This window comes from Kogia breviceps, chromosome 10 (genome assembly GCF_026419965.1).
Source record: "Kogia breviceps isolate mKogBre1 chromosome 10, mKogBre1 haplotype 1, whole genome shotgun sequence".
Classification (NCBI taxonomy): domain Eukaryota; kingdom Metazoa; phylum Chordata; class Mammalia; order Artiodactyla; family Physeteridae; genus Kogia; species Kogia breviceps.
The window spans coordinates 19,431,356-19,443,859 of NC_081319.1; the positions used below are offsets into that span (position 1 = coordinate 19,431,356).

At 42.1% G+C, this 12,504-nt stretch overlaps 1 protein-coding gene across 11 annotated transcripts in view; it reads left to right on the top strand.

The window, feature by feature from the left end:
- Window positions 1-12,504, top strand: part of FOXP1 (forkhead box P1) — a 602,646-nt gene that overhangs the window by 201,454 nt on the left and 388,688 nt on the right. The gene's annotated exons all lie outside the window — the stretch shown is intronic.

Here is a 12,504-nt window from a genome sequence, read left to right on the forward strand (position 1 = left end):
GCGTAGACACCACTTTCTATTCTCCCCTCTCCCTCTCCTTCACATGTAGCAAAAACTGAGACCACTTTGCATGGGGAGATGTATTAGGGTTTTATTCCAACTTTGGCCTTACCATCCAACTCCATTCTTTTCAACTGCTGCCCTTTACTAAGCCAAATAAACAGGTTATGCCTTGAGTTGCATAGAGGCCTTCAAAGTGCAGGCCCGAAATACCAGCATCTTCTCATGGATAATTATTTTCCTATACAAGGTCAACAGTCTGTCTCTAAATACTGGGGCAAAAAACCAAAATCTCAGCCTTACAAACACCTCCTTTATAGGGATATTTAACAGCATTTTATTTGTTCCTTTGATCATCTCATCTTCCTTGTAACATTTACTGCTCGCCTGCCATTCTTAAAACACATCTTCTGTGATAATGACTTCTCCCTTTTCCCCTGGAAACGAAGGATGTTAATGAAATGGTTAAGTGGTGCCTTTTGCTGCAGATCTAGCTGAAAGCATTTGCAGTTACTGAGCCACCTGGAGCCGGCTCTTCTCCTCATGTCACTTCACCCTAATAGTGTCGGCCAGCATGGCAATCTTATAATTAGATGGGGAGCATCAGGCAGTGTCCTGATGTTGTTATCTTTCATCGTTTTCACGGTGACGCCCCTGACCTGGGGTTACAAAAACTCTGAAAAATACCCACCACCCTCGAAATGCACACTTTCTGATTACTTTACACATTGTGATACTGCGTCTAAATCTGTCACTGGAGCAGTGGTCCCCAATGCCTGCGGTCTTAGAATTCCAGGGCTTTGAGAAGTCTAATCGTGGGGTTTTCCCGTATTTAAGTTCGGAGGATTTTGGTTGTAAGCAACAGAAAGTCCAGTTCGGGCAGCTTAACCAGTGTCCCTGGCAAGTGCTTAGTGGGTGAACTGCAGGAGAGATTCGATCAGGCTCTTTGCTCTGTTTTCCACGGTGGAGCTGACTTATCTTCAGACTGCCCCTGTGTGCAGTCATAAGATGGTTCCGAGCAACTGCTGGGCTGTAGATTTACTTGCACAAGCCAAGCAGGAGAGAGGAAAGGGGAATCTTTTCTTAAGATTTTTGGACAGATTCTTGAAGCTCTAATTGGACAAGTTTCCAGCACATTCCACCCTGCCCATGGCCAGGGAGATGGGATGTACTAATTAGCATATCCTAGGTAATATTTTTCCACCACTAGAGCCAAGTAGAGTCAACCTCCCCAGAACCCTAGGACTCCTCAACTGTCCCTTGGTGTTCTGTGTGAGAGGGGTGTGAAGGAAAGGATGCTGGGGACACAGCTTCAAATGTAAACTTCATTGACCGGTTTTTTAACGTTTCAAAAGGCCTGAAGTGAATTCAGTAATTTGCATGAGATAGCACCTCAGGGGTTAACCAAACTGCCTTTGGCTTTTGGCCATGAATATTTCAATCTGTGAGCTCTGATTGGCAATTTGGTAGATAGTCTGTATTAATTAATTCTTAACAAATAAATTTTAGCTGGTAGAATCTTCTGAAACTTAGTGTCTGTGTAGGTGGGAGTGCTTCGAACTTGATAAAAATAGTTCATTGTGGTTAAAAAAGAAATTGGGAACCTCAGCCTTGTGAGTCAATAGCAGATAAATTGAGTTGTAATTCACCTAAGAAGTGATGACCGGTTGAAATACTGTGCAGATGTGGGGAAAAAAATGACCTGTAGTTGTACTGGTCTTAGTTCCACAAATTAAAATCCAGCATTTCAAGTGCTTTTTTTCGGATATGGTAAGTTTTACGTTTCACTAGCATGTTTTAAAAACATTAATCATATGGAAAGAAAAAGATGATGAATTTTAACACTGATGGTGTCTATGACTCAACAACAGAAATTGTTGTTGGTGGAACCACCAAAAAACATTTCTCTCTTGGGGGAAAAACGTGTAGTGAAAGGCCACAGAAGAGATGCATATTCAGTAAGAGTAATGAGAGGAAAACGCAATAATGTAAGATTGTTTTACAGGAAGAAATTTCTAAAAAGAATATAGCCAAGCTGTTGAGGAAATTCATTGTTAAAGAATAAACATTGTGCGTGTCAAACACTGAAGAGTATAAGGTGTGTGGATGGTCATGTGAACTTACTCTAAGATGCAGGAAGTCTTTGATGCTTGCTGCATCTTGGAAGCATTTCCATCAGAGTGAAGAAAGCTCTTGGACCCTTCTTAGGTCATACTGGTTATTTTATCAGTGCAAAGTGATATTTGCTCTGAAGCATTTGGCCTAGACTCATGCTGAGCCGCTTGGCCTTTTGCTGTTGTTTTACCTGACTTACCCAGCGTTGGTTGTTTTGGACTGACTGTCTCACCAATTGCCAGCCGAGGAATTCTTGGCCAATGTGTCAGGGTCCTGTGAATGTAAAATAAGACCCCGCTGCTCCCTATGGGGAGGCTGGCCAACCTGATGCTCTTGGGTAGCCTGCCTGACCTCCCGTCCACTAGGGGTCCACATCTCAGACTCCACTCTGACCTTAGAAGACAGATCGCTACGTCTGGATGTCTTATTTACATAGTCTTTAGTTTTGTATCCCAACCCCTCCCTGCCTGCACCCATGTTCTTGGTTTCTTATTTTTCGAACTTCTTTGCCTGTCTCAGGCGTTTTTCGTGACTTTGCTTATGGTTTCCCTGATGTTGACCTAAATACCACCTATACTTTATGAGCTTCTGTTTCCCTTTAAGTTCCTTCATTTGCTGGAATACAAATCAGTCTATTTAAAAAGGAGATTTTCCATTATCCCTTTAAAGAAAAAGTAGTATCAGTTACCGGAGCTCGATGGTAACCTAAAATAAATATTTTGAAAGCAGAATGGTGGTATACACGGGAGTTGGCAGGCCTTTTGGTAAGGGACCAGGTAGTAAATATTTTCAGCTTCACAGGCCTGTATGGTCCTTTGGCAGCTTCTCGCCTCCGTTGTAACGCCCGATCAGGAGGAAACGAAACATAAATGAGCGGGCATGGCTGTGTTCAAATAAGACTTTATTTATGGATGTGGACATTTGATTTTCATTTCATGAAATATTACTTTTCTTTTGATTTTTTTTTCCCCCCCAAAACCCGTCAAAAATATAAAATCTCTTCTTATCTCATGGGCTTTACAAAAATCAGCAGCAGCAGGCCAGGTTTGCCCACAGACCGTCATTTGCTGACCCATGATAAAAACTCACTGTGGACTGTTGCCTACTTCTTCTTAAGGTATTGAGCTGGAGGGGTTCTCTCTGTTTTCAAAAGTGGGCCTCAGCACGTGTGAGGTGTCAGACCAGCACCCACATGAGGCTTTGACCTTGACATGATTAGAAGGGTGGCGCTGGAATTTGAAAGAACACAACTAAGGATGCAGTTCAGTGTCATTTGTTGTCGTGTCTGTACCACCCCAAATCATTGTAGTGGTTTCAGTCCAGAACTTCAGGAAATAATGCCTTGTCTCTTGGTTCTACCCAGTCGTTCTTCTAGTCATCACCCAGATAACATCAAGATAAAGATACAGATAGCACAGCAGTGAGGCAAGAGACAGAGAAAGGGAGAGGGTTCAACATCATAGCTAGAAACAGCCAAGATTAGTGATGGGGGAGGACGGGGGTGAAAGAATGGCTTTTTTGATAAGGGAGCAAATATCTGAAAGAAGAAAAGAACTTCTTAGACCAGAAGTTGGTAAGAATTTGAATATTTTGCCAACGAATCCATTACCCCCTCTCGTCTTGCTGATAGTGTCATGTAGTATCATGTAGTGTTACCCGTTCATCTCCCAGCAGTAGCTTCTTTGGTGTTTGTGTGTCACACCGTTCTATTCCAGAAGTTTCTGATGTTAGTATTTCCTCTCCCTTGGCAAAAGGAACAAGGGAAATTGGTGACCCAGGATAGTGTCTCCTTATCCAACTACTTTCTGTCGCTCTGTGGTGGCTCATTCAGTGATAAACCTCCAATACAGGCTTTTTCTTTTCTTGGGCTGTATTGATTCTATTTTACGTATGGTCTGGACAGGAATCCTTCAGTTATTTCTTGACAGAATTCTGTGTTAGAAAGCTAGCACCAGTGTGGCTTCATCTCATAACTTGAGATAAACGGCTGGAGGGTACGAGACTTTAGATGGCAACAGTAGTGGAATATTTTGCTTTACACTGTTTACATTGTTATTGTAAGTCCACCAAATTCTGGGGAAGCATTTCTATATAGCATTCATGGGATAATAATTATTACTACTATAACCTGAAAAATAATCAGTCTTCATGTTTCCAGCAAAAAAATGATTTTTATTTCAAAGCAGACTTCTTAAAATAAAGTTGTTTTTTCAAGTTGCTGTACTTTCCAGGATCAACATGAACCAGGAAACCTTATACCAGAAGTATTAGCTGATACGTTCTTAAGTGTGGTAGTATAATTGTCAAGTAATTACCCAAGTTGGGAAGAGAGATCTGGTTTCAAATTCTGGCTAAGCTACTTAGTAACTTTGTGACCTGGGGAAAGTTACTTCATCTTTTTAAGCCTCAATTTTCTCATTTGAAGATGCAGGTGAAAAATCACCTCCCTCACTTCAGGAACTGAAAATATTCTACTTTATCAGATGCTTAGGGGTCGCATGGGCTTTTGCAAAAACAGTTCTGAGCACAGTGCATAGTAAGTAAAAAATATTTCCTTTCTGTGATATTTATTTACCTAATTAGATAAAAGTAGTTCCGATTTTTCTTCTGCTGGCTGGCTACGCCGAAGTGAAGTAGTAGAGGATATGTCGATCTAGGAGTCACTATCCGTCTCACCTTTCTACGTTTTTGTTGTCTGACTTAAATTTATTTTCTCTTACGTAAAAAGGCAGTGCGTGCAGTCCATATGAGATCGGAATTTGGGTACCTTCACATCAGTGACTGTGGCCCCCTGAAGTCTGTTAAAGTTGCTTTAACAAACCCAGGAAACGTTGACTCAGACATTTTAACACCTTATAATCAATTCAGATGTTCCTGCTTACCCATTCACCATTTAGTTTTTTCCTCCAGTTTTTATTAATTTTGAAAATGAAAAAGGATGAAGAATCTATTCTGCATGTCGCTCAGTTTCAAGTTTCTATAGGTACAAGGTGAATAAATATGACCGGTATCGTTAGATACTCCTCTGTCCTCCCTTCTTTTGCTACCTGTCACCTTTTTTCAATTTCTTGCATCAGCTTCTACATCTGGAGGATGTATGTGATCTGGAAAAGTCATCCTCCAGTCCAGCCCCATGATTCTCAGGTGCCGTCTGGGAGATGAAAGAGGATCATAGCACGATGCCATTAAAGAGTCAAGAGGAAAAGCTTAAAAGAAAGTGAAGTCAAGGGGCTTCCCTGGTGGTGCAGTGGTTAAGAATCCACCTGCCAACGCAGGGGACACGGGTTCGAGCCCAGGTCCGGGAATATCCCACATGCCGCAGAGCAACTAAGCCCGTGCGCCACAACTACTGAACCTGCGCTCTAGAGCCCATGGGCACAACTACTGAGCCCACGTGCCACAACTCCTGAGGCCCGTGTGCCACAACGAGCCCGTGCTCCCCAACAAAGAGAAGCCACCACAATGAGAAGCCCACGCACCATGATGAAGAGTAGCCCCCGCTCGCCCCACCTAGAGAAAGCCCGCGCGTAGCAACAAAGGCTCAATGCAGCCAAAAATAAATAAAATAAAAATAAATTTAAGTAAGTGAACTCAAGAACTCACTTATATAAAGTTGGAAGTTGAAGATGGTGGTGTGGTTTTCCTTGAGCCCTCTTTTGGGGTAAAGCAAATTCTAGACATAACTGACTACTTAAGCTGTTTTGGGTTCGTAGGATCACAAGTTCCAGTTCCAGGTTGGTTTCTTTTTGATATATATATTTTTTAACTAAATGGCTAAATTACAAAATTTGGAATCAGAACTTTTCCCCAACTTGTGTTGGGAAAACTTATACTGATAAACTTACATTACCATTTGCTTTGGAACATACTAACCAGTATTTCTGGTAATTTTAAGGTACACATTTTAAGATGCAAGTCACATCTCTTAAGTACTAAGGCAACATATTTTTCAAATACTGTCTATGAATTGATTCAGTAGTGCCAAGGAATACATTTATCCCATTCCAAGGAGAACAAATTGTTCCAGTACAGTAGCTTTTGGGAACTCAGCCATACCAGTTTGCTGCTTCTGGGCCTTACTTTACTTGTCTATAAGATGGAATTAATCTTATTATCTCAATGGTTTGTGAGGATACAGTGATAGAATCGATGTGAAATGGTTTTGTGATATTTTCTAATATTACATAGCCCATCAGATGCCATCGAGTGTGATCTCTGAGATAATTGCTTCTGGAGGTTTCATCCTCCATAAATTCACCCAGTGAATAAGAACAGTATTGACTGCCCTGTCTTCTTTGGATGGTTCATTCAGCGTTGGAGAAACAGATATTTTAGTTTGCATTCCATGAATCTTGCATCAGATCCTCAGTTCATGTCCCCCCTTTCCCCCCGTCCCTACCATAATTAGTTTTAGCATTCTTTCTAACTATGAGAGTTTTTTACAAATAATTTATTTTCTTTTTTTCCTTCCGGGTTTGTTGAGATATAGTTGACACACAATGCTAAGTTTAAGGTGTACAGCATAATGATTTGACTTAAATACATCATGAAATAATTACCACAGTAAGTTTAGTGAACCTCCATCATCTCATAGAGATACCGAAAAAAAAAAAAAAAGAAAAAGAAAAAGAAAAAAAAATTTCTGCCTAGTGATGAGAACTCTTTGGACTTAGTCTCTTAGCAGCTTTCATATCTAACAGCACTGTTAATTTATATTAATCATGTTGTATATTACATCCCCAGTGCTTACTTATTTTGTAACTGGAAGTTCGTACTTTTTGACCACCTTCATCCAATTCCCCCTCTCCCCACCTAGACCCCCTCCCCAACCCCTGGTGACCACAAATCTGTTCTTTTTTTCTATGTTTATTCATTTTTGAGGTGTAATCGACAACACTCTGTTAGTTCCTGGTGCATAACACAGTGATTGGATAATTCTGTACATTTCAGAGTGATCACCATGATAAGTCTAGTTACCATCTGTCACCATACAAAGATATGACATTATTATTGACTGTATTCCCCGTGCTGTACATTCCATCCCTGCCTGTGACTCATTAATTTTGTAACTGCAAGTTTGTACCTCATAATCTCCCTCACCTATTTCACTCATCCCCTCACCCCCTCCGCTCTAAAAGCAAGAGTTCATTTTAGAAGTTAATACTCCAGTGCCCACCAAGTAATGTGAGTTCTAAGGATACTTTTACAAAATCCTCTTCCCTGCTGCGACCTTCTAGCCTTATTTTTGTCAACAGCTAGAGCAAGTGATTTCTTCATCCTCATCCTTTTAAGATCATTGTTATTATTTCCAAGTGTGGAATCAGAGTATTTTAGTTGGAGAAACCATTTCATTTCCTCATCGTGTTTCGGTCTAGAATGTCTCCTTGTACTTTTTATTCTTTACTTGGGGATACATCCAAGTTCTCAGATATAGAACATTTAGGGCTTAATTTAATACGATAAACTGTGAAGTCACTTGAATGTGCCTTAGTTACTTCTCTCTAGATTTTTCTATCTCCCAAGGTAAGATATACTATACAAAAATGTGAAAACAAGACCAAAAGCAAGTGTATACATCATTAAGTGACACTGAAATCGTACAGTGTCTCTTTCCCATATCACACTGTTTAGTCTGTCTGGATTCTAGCTGTTTCTTTATGTAGGCCAACTTGTTGTGTCTTCCTCTGAATTTATCTGAGTAGAAGAATTAAGAGAAAAACCCCTGGGATTTCCTTCTCAGAAAGAACCCCTGACTTGTTTCCCACTTCTCCATGTAGATATCAGTGAGCTCTTTTTTTTTTTTTCCCTGTGATCAAATTTAGAGGTAACTACTTTTCTCCTGACCCGGTAACTGATGACTTCTTTTTGTCTCTGTCTTATGGCAGTTCTGGTTTAATTTCTTTGGGCATTTGACTCTTTACATGGCTAGAGATGTTCTCAAGCAGATTAGCAAGGACATCAGCTTTCCTTCAAGTGAAGGACCTGGTAGACTTCTTGTTTAACATGTTACCCTTTGGGTCTGAAACAGACACAGACTCACAGACATGGAAAGCAAAGCAAATGGGAAAGGGGCTGGGTGGGACGGGAGAGAGAAATTAGGAGTTTGGGAATAGCAGATACAAACTACTGTATGCAAAACAAGTAAACAGTAAGGTCCTACTGTACAGCACAGGGAACTACATTCAATATCCCGTAATAAACCATCGTGGGAAAGAACTTGAAAAAGTGTGTGCGTAATATATATAAATATATATAGCTGAATCGCTTTGCTCTGCACCAGAAATGAACACAACATTGTAAATCAACTATATTTCAATAAAAGAAAAAAAATGACTAGTAGACACAGGAAGAAACCAGAGTAAAAGACAATGAAGCGAACTTTTGTTCAAGGAGTGCCAGGAAGTTGGCAGCTGTTTTATTTGCCCAGGGTGTGTTTAGTATCTCTAGCTCTTTAATGTTGGCAAGTAGGTAATTGTACTGTCAGGTTATGATACTTGAGGGCAGCCCTGTTACTTGGGTTGTTGCACAATAATAACTTTTCAGCTTTTTGCTACTTGCTATCGTTTGGGGGTTCAGATCCTCCTGAAGTTCATTTTCTGACTTGCATATGTGACATAGAATGAGAATGCTCAGTAACATACATCCACAAGAGACTCTTTGTCTTAATAGTATATGTACAAAAATATTCTGTGTTTCAGTGGAAGTTACTCCGTTATACCCCTTTATGCGTGCTCCCTGCTGAGGAAGCATTCTAGAAATGGATGTCAACTAAGGGACATTCATTCATTCCATACGTTTTCTAATTTCCAAAAATGTGCACCGTCAATATTTTTTCTTAATTGAACATTTTGTTGAACAGACGGGTGCTTTAATTATGGTGGTCTAAATTTACACACATTGCAGTGGTATTTTGCTACATTAATTACCTTACTTGTCAAGAGTAACAGGTAATTACTACATCAACTCACCCTCCTGCAGTACCTGGAAACATAACTTTATTTGAACAGATACAAGAAACCAGAGTATAGCCATGCCACACCTTAGCTTGTGATAAAGGCTGGCCGTTCTCACAGTATTTGTTTTATAATGGGGCGGAGGGAGGTGGGGGCAGAGGTGAACTGGCCCTTTTTCTTGTGTCTGTCCACCTAAGGTGGAAATCCAGAAACTATGTCATAGATTCAGAGTCTGGACTGGAAGGAACCTTTGGAATAATTGAACTCATTAAGCCTTTTCCTTACAGTGTGTTTCAGACAATGACTTTTCTAAGTCTGCACAATAAGTAAATTAGTGTCCAATCCAGAATTGGCACTGATTTCACCCCACCAGGCTGGTAAAAAGCTTAAGAGATGTTAACGATTTTTAAAAAATAATTACAGAAGACTTCTCACCGATGGTTTGGCTGCCTTGTGAAAAGTATTTATCTTGTACTCTGTTGAACTGCCAGGTACAACTCACATCATTTGATTTCCTCCTCAGTGTATGGGTGTCAGCTGTTATGACAAGTTGTGTTAAAATTCTACTTTAACTTTTTTTTTGGGGGGGGGAAGGCGCGAACTTATTTTTTGAATTTTTGAGTTTTATTTTTTTATACAGCGGGTTCTTACTAGTTATCTATTTTATACATATTAGGGTATACATGTCAATCCCAGTCTCCCAGTTCATCCCACCACCCCCTCCAAGGCGTGCACATTTTTGAGCCTGTAGGATGCCCCTAGCAAAATTAGGCAGCATTACCTCTCTCGGTTGCCATGGCAGAGAACAAAAGGACTGTGTTAGCTTGTAGGTGTGGTGCGGAATATACACAATGACATAATAGAGGCAGACTATCTTAAAAGGCTTTGTCCCCTTTTTAGTCAAACACCTGTGACAAAATTACGAACTGTGGTTAACATATACCACTTACAAGTGGTTTTTCAGAGTCGACCAGGGTAGGGGAGCTCAGCTTGCAAAGAACTTTCTTTCCCTTTGCACCTGGCAGCAGGAATGGGGTAACATTAGAAAGAAGTTTAAGACGTCTAGGCGTTATGGACCCAGCCTTGCAGAAATGATATGGGTTGGCTTGTAGAGGACAGGGCAGGCCTCTTGGGGGTGCTTTGAGATGAACGACCAAGGATCTCCCCAGCCCTGGACCCACTTCAGTTTCTCAAGTCTGAAATGGTGGCACAGATGCTTTGTTCCTGTAACTTTAGTCTTATCACATGCCCTTACGCATCACTCTGGGCTCTGGAACTTGTGATATTATAGCTCAGAGTTATTGGCTTTTCCTTAGTTTTTTTAAAAAAATTAAAAGACAGAATAGGATAATCAATGTATTTATTCCTGCATGCAGCAAATATCTCTTGAGTGTCTGCCATGTGACAGTCACTGTGCTTTGTGTGAGGGTTGCAGGGAGGGGAAGGGAGCACAACAGACCCTTGCTCTCACAGACTTTGCCTTTGAGTAGAGAGAGGCAGAGAGAGTCAATAATGGAATGAAGGAGCAATGTATTTACATAGAATAAAAATACATGGGCTTCCCTGGTGGTGCAGTGGTTGGGAGTCCGCCTGCCGATGCAGGGAACGCGGGTTCGTGCCCCGGTCCGGGAGGATCCCACGTGCCGCGGAGCGCCTGGACCCGTGAGCCATGGCCGCTGAGCCTGCGCGTCCGGAGCCTGTGCTTCGCAACGGGAGAGGCCACAACAGTGAGAGGCCCGCATATCACATAAAAATACATGAAGGAAACGGTATACGGCCCATACCTTGAGAGGGTCCCTTAGATGGTCTGATCAGGGAAGGCGGCGTGGAAGAGATGGTTTTTTTGTTTTTTGGGTTTCTTTTCATAGTTTTAGGACTAGGAGTTTTCAGAATCGAGATGGTTTTTGATTTAAGGTCTAAAGGTTAAAAATGATCTCCATATACAAAGAGCTGTAGGAAGAACTTTCTAGGCAGAGAGAATGATGAGGCCTAAGCCGCCTCAGAGTTAGTAAGAGTACGGTGTGGGAACGGAAGGTCATTAGCAGGACTAAGGGTGGGTGGGTGAGGATGGTATGGGAGAGGTTGGAGCTGGAAGTTGGCCCTACACGACATGGCAGAGGGCTGGGTCTTCTTTTGAGCCTGGTGCAAAGCCCTCCACGGCAGCCACTTGTGATGCAGAGGTCAGAACAAACCACGTGGGCGGCTGCTGGGGACAGGGTTGCAGAGCTTCAGGTATTTTCCTGAGAGTAGACTTCCTTGGGAGAGAGGCTAAGGTCTTGGTCCCCAGAGGTTGGACAAGGACCCCAGAAAGAGTCCGCACCCGAGACAGACTCAGCTGGTCCTGGTTCGGAGAAGACCGTCTTCCACCTGGGCGTCCAGACGTGCACGGACAGGCAGTTGGGAAGCAGAGGACTTCGGGGGCACAGTCCCCCAAGCAGCTGCAGCAGCAGCATCACCTGGAGACAGAAATGTAAATTTTCTGGCCTTACCGCAGCCTTGCCGAATCAGCAACTCTGGGGTTAGGGCCCAGCAGTCCCGTTTTAATGAGGCTTCCAGGTGATTGTGAGGAGCATGTGAGTTTGAAAACCCCTTTATGAGATACTCGTGCCGGAAAGGACTTTGCAGTTCTCCAGACTCACTCGTCTCAGTCTGCAGATGAGGGGACCCAGTTAAAAGCTACCGCTCAGTGCTGATCCTGTGCCGATGAGAGGCTGGGTCTCTCGACCCCTTTCTAAGTGCTCTACTCTATCCTCATGAGTTTACGGACTTAAAGAATAAACAAAACCCACTTTGTTTTTGTTTTTTGTGGGGTTTTTTTGAGGGATCATTCTGACATTTATAGAAAGGAGGAGACGAAGGAACGTTCAAGAAGGAATAGTGGTGCGGTCTGTGAACTGCCTCATCTCTCCTGCTACTCTTTTCTCAGATAATTTAGAATAGCAATTGTAGTGTGAGTGACCCACTCCTTTCTCCCCGTCGGTGGAAGAAAAACAAGTGTTTTGTCTCAAGTTACACCGTTGAGACACTTAGCAGAGGGTAATGGCGTTCTTTTATGTCTGTATCCCTCTATGTATGTGGCCTCATTTTTGGTTTGGAAGTCATGGTAACTCCCACGTTATATTTTTACAGTCATTGTGGAAGGCAGAAGATGGATTATTTTCAGGCCCTGTGTTTGTGTTTGTCTGTTTTGACCAAGAGAATCAAAGAATTGCTCTCTTCACCCTCCACCCAGCCCTGCCGCCCTGGCTGAGTTCTGCTCATCTTTTTAATGTCTTAGGCTTCCAGACCACTTCGAACATGCAGCCTTTTCTGACCTGTTGTGCTTCGGTCAAATCTGTGTGTTCCTCTTTCCCACTGGCTTGTATTGTTGTTTCCTGCGGGCCTCATGGGAGCGGAGTCCTCATTTGTCATCTCTGGCCCAGGGTAACTACTGAAA